The 7,195-nt window shown below is 37.8% G+C and overlaps 1 long non-coding RNA gene across 1 annotated transcript; it reads right to left on the reverse strand.

The window, feature by feature from the left end:
• Positions 1 to 216: 216 nt before the first annotated feature.
• LOC309529802 lies at positions 217 to 3,956 on the reverse strand. Its single transcript, XR_014218473.1, has 3 exons — positions 3,871 to 3,956; positions 3,530 to 3,740; positions 217 to 572 (listed from the first exon to the last, which is right to left on the reverse strand). It is a non-coding gene; the product is annotated as an uncharacterized lncRNA (long non-coding RNA).
• Between the last annotated feature and the right edge of the window lie 3,239 nt (positions 3,957 to 7,195).

Consider the following 7,195-nt stretch of genomic DNA (forward strand, 5'->3'; position numbering starts at 1 on the left):
AATTAAGTGTTAGAAACTGAGATATGAAAGCTAGGAGCTAAATGGCACCTTAACCCTAGGTTATGGGCACAACAAGAGAATGTCTAGGCACGCTTTTTTATAACAAGAATAGAAAGCTGAAAATGAATGAGCTGCAGTTAAAATATTTCATTTATTTTTCACATGGTCTAGTCTTTCCCCTGCCCACCCCCCCTAATATTCTTAAGAGAGGTCTCTTCTCTAGTCTTCAGAGAGCAGCTAGAAGTGGGGAGGCAGAAAAGGGTCTTCCTTTCCTTCCACTCTGCAGTTTTAATCTGAAATCATAGGCGCAGTACTGCACCCAGAGCTCAGAAACCGCTCGTGCTAATGAAAGTCCCTGTCTCAAAATGCACCTAGAACACTGGGAGTTCCGAACACTGGAGAAGTTATTAGTTGCTTCCACAGCTGACAACTGATACTGTGGAACATGACCATTTAGTATTTCTAACTCTGCAGCACATTTCTTGTTGTGTAGTATACGCATTTTATCTACTCTATCTTACTCCAGCATTTCTGACAATCACTCCTCAGTTTTAATCTGAAATCTGAGGCAACTAAAGAAACAAAGAAATGAAAAATTAATAAATAAAATAAAAGTAGAAGAGAGGACAATAAGGGATATGACAGAAATCAAAAAAGAATTTGAAAAATATTACAAAAAATTATATCAAAAAGATGAAGTGCTAATAGAAGAAATAGAGGAATATATAAAGAAAAATAAATTAATAGAGATAGCAGAAGAAGACCATAAATTATTAAATGAACCAATATCAACCATAGAAATTAAGGAATCAATTCAAAAATTAAAAATAGGGAAATCCCCAGGTCCGGATGGCATACCAGCAGAATACTACAAAGAAATGTTAAATGAATTAATTGACCCACTAAAAGAAGTAATAGAGGAAGCAGTAGAGAAGGGGAATGTTCCAGACTCTTGGACTCAAGGGTATATAACGCTTCTGCCAAAACAAGGTACGGATTTGGAATTGGTCTCAAATTATAGACCCATTTCATCGTTAAATTCCGATTATAAAATTTACGCAGGATTACTGGCTAATAGGTTGAAAAAAATTATAGGAAAAATAGTACATAAAAATCAGGCTGGATTTGTGGAAGGTAGACAAATAAAGGATAATATCAGAAATATAATAGACATAATGGAATATCTACAAGTAAGAAGAGACAAACAAGCAGCCCTGATTTCAATCGACGCGGAGAAGGCTTTCGACAAAATCTCATGGGAATTTATGAAAAAACTATTAAAAGAATTGTGTTTAGGTGAAAAATTCCAAAAAGGTATAAATGCAATATATAACCAACAGAAAGCAAAAATTATTATTAATGGAGAGTTTGGAGAAGAAATCAACATCTTTAAAGGTACAAGACAAGGATGCCCCCTATCCCCAATGTTATTTATAATAGTATTAGAGGTTCTATTAAAGAAAATAAGGCAGGACAACCAAATAAGAGGAATAGCAGTTGGTGAAAAAAGATATAAGTTAAGAGCCTTTGCAGACGATGTTATGATCACAACAGAAAATCCCCTACAATGTACACCTAGAATATTGGAATGCATAAACGAATATGGCAGATTAGCAGGATTCAAATTAAACTATGGGAAAACCAAAATACTAGTGAAAAATATGGAAGAAAAAGATAAAGTGAAATTACAAGAAATTACAGGATTGGAAATCAAAAAGAAAATAAGGTATCTTGGAATAAATTTAACAACAAATACTATAGACTTAAGTAATGAGAACTATGGGAAAACATGGAATGAAATAAAAAATGACTTGCAAGTATGGGGAAAATTAAATCTTTCCTTACTAGGGAAAATATCGGTAATAAAGATGAACATATTACCAAGGATGATGTTTTTATTTCAAAGTATCCCAATACTAGGAGGAGATAAATGTTTTAATAACTGGAAAAGAGATTTGGCTAAATTCATATGGTCAGGAAAAAAACCAAGAATAAAACACAAAATAATGATAGATAAGAAGGAGAGAGGAGGATTTGGTCTCCCAGATATGGAGTTATATCACGATGCGGTGGGTCTGACCTGGATAAAAGAATGGATCAAATTAGATGACTCGGATGTATTGGATTTAGAAGGAGTAGAGACAAGATTTGGATGGCATGCCTATTTAATAGATGAAAAAGTGAGAGTACATAAAGGCTTCCTAGGGCATATAATCAGAAAATCTATATATAAAATATGGGAGAAATACAAAAGACTTTTAGAACCGAAAACTCCCTGGTGGGCATCGCCGGCAGAAATTGTCGCAGTGAAAAAATTAAATATGAAAGAAAATTGGGCTACCTATAAAACTGTATTAAAGGAAGAAAACGGGGAATTGGAATTAAAGGACTACACAGAAATTAAAGCTCATATTAGTGATTGGTTTCAATATATTCAAATTAAGTATAGATTAGCAAAAGACAAAAAGTTAGGATTTGAAAAAGAAATATCAAAATTCGATAAATATTTAATACAAGAAAAATCAAAAAATATATCTAAATTGTATAATCTGATTTTAGAGTGGGAAACAAAGGATGAACTGGTTAAAGCATCAATGATTAAATGGGCGCAAGACATTGGGAAAAACATTATGTTTGAACAATGGGAAAAATTGTGGAAAGAAGATATGAAATTCACCATGTGTTATATACTGAAAGAAAATTACCTTAAAATGCAACATAGATGGTATTTAACACCTGAAAGAATAGCAAAAATGAATAAAAACTGTAGCGATATCTGCTGGCGATGCAACACGGGAAAAGGTACTATGATACATATATGGTGGAATTGTTTAAACATCAAACAATTTTGGGAAATAATATATAATGAAATGAAAAAAATGTTTAGATACTCATTTAGGAAAACACCAGAAGGTTTTCTATTGGGAATAGTACCAGGAAGCGTAAAGGAAGAAGATAAGACCTTATATTTATACGCAACAGTAGCAGCAAGGCTATTGCTTGCGAAAAACTGGAAAAGTGGTATAATACCAACAAAAACAGAGTGGCTTGCCAAACTATTGGAGTATTACAATATATCCAAAACAATGGAAGAAATTGGAAGGATTTCGAAAGAAAAGATAGATAGGGACTGGAAAGTGTTTAAAAGATACTTGCAAAATCATATCGAAAAATCAGAACTCCTATTAGAATAAACAAGTTCCGTTTCAAATACTGAAATATCAAATAAGATGGAAAACAACGTGTAATAGAAAAAGAAGTATGAAATTAGGGTAAAGGTGTGTGAAAGAAAGTAATAGAAGTGGAAAGATATTGTAATTGAGTAGATTGGAAGTCAACACAAAGGTGGGGTGAAGGGTCGGTGGATGGTGATGGGGAAAGGAACTATTTGTGGGATTGAGTGTAAGTATGTTTGAATATTTTTAAAGATTGTATGAAATGTATGTTTGTATGCTTGTATATGTGTATTAATGATAAAAAATAATAAAATTTATTTAAAAATTTAAAAAAAAAATGAAATCTGAGGCACAGTACTGCGCCCAGAGCTCAGGAACTGCTCACGCTAATGAAATTCCCTGTCTCAAAATGCAACAACGGAAGTTTCGAACACTGAGTTCGAGACACCTCCAGAACAGCTGGTGTCTGGCATGCAAGGAGTTCTGCCTGATTTCTAGTCACTCCCTTTTTCGCTGCACTTTCCCACAATATTTTGAAAGGGTACCTAGACCTCTTTCAGAAACCTTTTGATGTGTTTAATGTTTGTATTTTTGTATGGTATTGTTCTTTGTGATTTTGTATTCCTTTTGTCTTTGTATGCTTTTTTATTGTGAAAATTGAATAAAATATTTATAAAAAAACAAAAACAGATACGGCAGGCGACAAGAAAACCACACCATGCTCACAGCTCAGGAACTAACCCAAGGTCTTTTATAATAGTGTTAATCGGGGGGGAGGGGGTATTTAGTTCACACGTGAAGCTAGATGGTTAAATTTGCACTTTCTGAAACAATACAAGAAGCAAAATAAAAGTGAATGAATTGGAAAACAATAAAAAGGAGACACCCGTGGCAGAGAGCTTTATATCCCAACTGGGGAAGTTTGTCTGAACAAAATGTCTTAATTTGTTTCTGGAAAAATGCAGATAGTGGCCTGCCTGTCGTATCTCAACAAGAATGCTATGCTACAGAAAAGAAACAGTTGTAAGCAAAGGAAGTTTACTGGGTTTTCAGATGCCAATGCTAGTTAGCCGACTGATACTGTAAGACACAGGAAAGTTGGAAGCCCTACTTTTTAAAATGTTAGATTCAGAAGTACCCTTTGCATGGCAAATAAAATCAGCGATGGAGACCCTATGCCTCTCCTGAATTTGTTGTACTGCAACTTCTATCAGCCCATTCACCATACCACTGGTAAAAGTTGAGAGTTACAGTCCAATAACATGTCCAAGGCCACAGGTTCCCCACTCCTGAGTCAGCACTGACTTGGAAGCAGAAACCTAAGACAGAACCAGGGAAGATTCACATACTTGGGATGACAAAAGTATTTTCTTTTACCTTCCGTACCACAGAAATGGGATACCGTAAGTCCTGCATTTTGTGCAAATTAAGGAAAGAAGGACAGAATTAGAAACACTATAGGTGCAATGTAAAAACCAAAACCAAAAAAACCCTTCTCTATATATAGTTACTGAAAATCAGTATTTAACAGTAGCTTTAGGAAAGAGTTGAAGATTGAGCCCTTTTTATTGTGGAAATGGAATTCAACATTTTGTTTTCTAGGCCTACGTAAATTAGAAATGGAATACATTTTGTCTCCTTCGTCACCCTGGCTGATGTTTAACATGGAGGTTCTAGTTTAGCATTTCGTTCAATAAGAACATACCTAACAAAATTAAAATAATCAAAACTTAAGTTGTTAACGTTTACTACAGTATGATTACTAAATAATCAAACATGTCTACCAGTCAAACTTCGGATCTGCACATTCAGCCCATTCGCTTACAACTTTTCCCACTACAAATAAATTGCTAACTTAGTATCTGAGCTGCTCAAGAGCTGGCTTTGAAGGTGACAATTTTCCTTTGGCACAAAGGCAGTCCATATGCCTCACACCTGTTAAGTTTTTCACATTCAGGAACATAGATGCATACTCCACAGGAGCAGATATGCCTGCAGCCATCTCCTCCTAGTTCCTACCCACCGGTCGCCAATCTCATGCTCTGAATATGAACAGCCCACTTTGGGTTCTACCCTTATGCTAGCAAGAATTACAGATTTCAAAAAACCAAAAAAAAACTTCCAACAGCTCCAAATAGTTGGCATGCAACTAAGCTGGCACAGTGTTTCCCTCTAAGATCAGTTGGGGATGGGGATGGGGAGGAAGGAACTCACTCGCCTGCTGCTTCCCCTTCTAACTCCCAATCTTACATCGATGTCAGAAAAAAAATAGCATGTAAAGTCACCTGGTTCAACAGACACTCTGTTATCGCCACAGCTCTCAAGCCCTGCAATTATGCCATAGACTGTGTTTAAAGAACTGCTCCATCAACAAGCTCCTGGGCCAGTCAGTGACCACAGTCAGATGTCATTAGCATCTCAAGAAGCCAAGAATGGTTGTGTGGTCAGCAGGGCAATGCAGATTCTCCTATTGCTCCCTGCTCTGACTGTAAGCCTCTCCAAACAGAAAGGCAGGCTTGTTTCCTACCGCATCCCCCAAGATTAATGTGTGAGTCCTTCCTAATGCTGAAATTACAAAGCTTTTGACGCTTGGGGCATAGTTATTCACTGGTTCAAGTTCAGTTTTACACTCAAAGGGTTGTATCTAAAGTCATACTCAGAGCAGACTCATTGGAATTAATGGACACAGTGGAACTGCAAAGGCAGACTGTGATGTGAATCCATTGAATTACATTCATCAAGACTACCAATGCCAACTTACAAGCTTCAAGTTACAAGACAGGTGATTCCGACTAAACACCAGGAAGATCTTTCTGACAGTAAGAGCTGTTCAACAGTGGAGCAGACTCCCTTGGGAGTTTGAGGATTCTCCTTCCTTGGGGGTTCTTAAGCAGAGATGGCCATCTGTCATGAATGATATAGTTGAGATTCCTGGATTTGCAGGGGGCTGGACTAGAAGACCCCCGGGGGTCCCTTCCAACTGTACTATTCTATGATTCATCACTTGTGGACTGAAGCAGGACAATGGATTTTTATCACACTGCATGTGTGACTTGGTTTGCCAGTTCCAAGATGTTAAGTGCTATCAGCTGTTTTTGGAGGAACAGCTACTGCTTAGCATCCAATGATGTGGTTCCATTAGTGGAAGCATTTTGATTTGTGTAACAAAACTTGTCTCCTTTTGATGTTCACAGTCTATTGCTGCCACCACCCGTGGCCTCCAAAAGAGTGTGCGCGCACTTACCAAAATAAATTTGATAGGCTTTATTAGTGCCACAAGACTCTTGTTTTGGTGCCCTCTGGAAACTCCCAAGTGTGTGTAGGACTGCGACCTAGTCACAAGTTACCGTATTTTTCGCTCTATAACACGCAGATTTTTTCTCCTAAAAAGGAAGGGGAAATGTCTGTGCGTGTTATGCAGCGAATGTGTGGTCTCTGGAGCCGAAAAATAAGGCAAAAATCAAACCGCGCTTCAGGGAGAAGGGAGCTCCGTGAGACAGGAAGCTGTTGCTTTCCTGCATTCTGCCTCAGGGTCTTACTGCCCGCCCTCTCTGTTTCCTTGCTGTGTTTGCTCAAACGGAACAAAGAGCAGGGGAAGCCCCTCCCCTCCAGGCAAGTAGAGAGGAAAGCAGAGCGTCGCTCTATCCTCTCCCTGCTCCGGAGGGAACAATGTATGTGAAGGGAAGAGAGATTACAGGCTCGGCTTAAAATTCTGATTTGACTTCCTGCTTTTTGTTTTTGGAGACACACAGCATTCAAATATGCTTTCTTCCATTTAAAAGGATGAAATCCTTAAACAGTGGCTGGCTTGTGTGGGTGGGTGGGGGGAAACTTTTGCCTTCCTATCCTCACGTTATAGCCCTCTCCTGCATTCTTAGCCTTCTGTGTTTTTCCTTCCCTCCCCACTTAAAATGTGGTTACAAAGCATGGATCCACATGGATCCTCAGGATCTTTGCATTGGGTCACCCCAAATTCACCATCAGAGCACACAGCATGTCCATGGCTACAGCCTGCCCCA

Source organism: Podarcis vaucheri, assembly GCF_965113315.1.
Source record: "Podarcis vaucheri genome assembly, chromosome: 3".
NCBI classification, from domain to species: Eukaryota; Metazoa; Chordata; class Lepidosauria; order Squamata; family Lacertidae; genus Podarcis; species Podarcis vaucheri.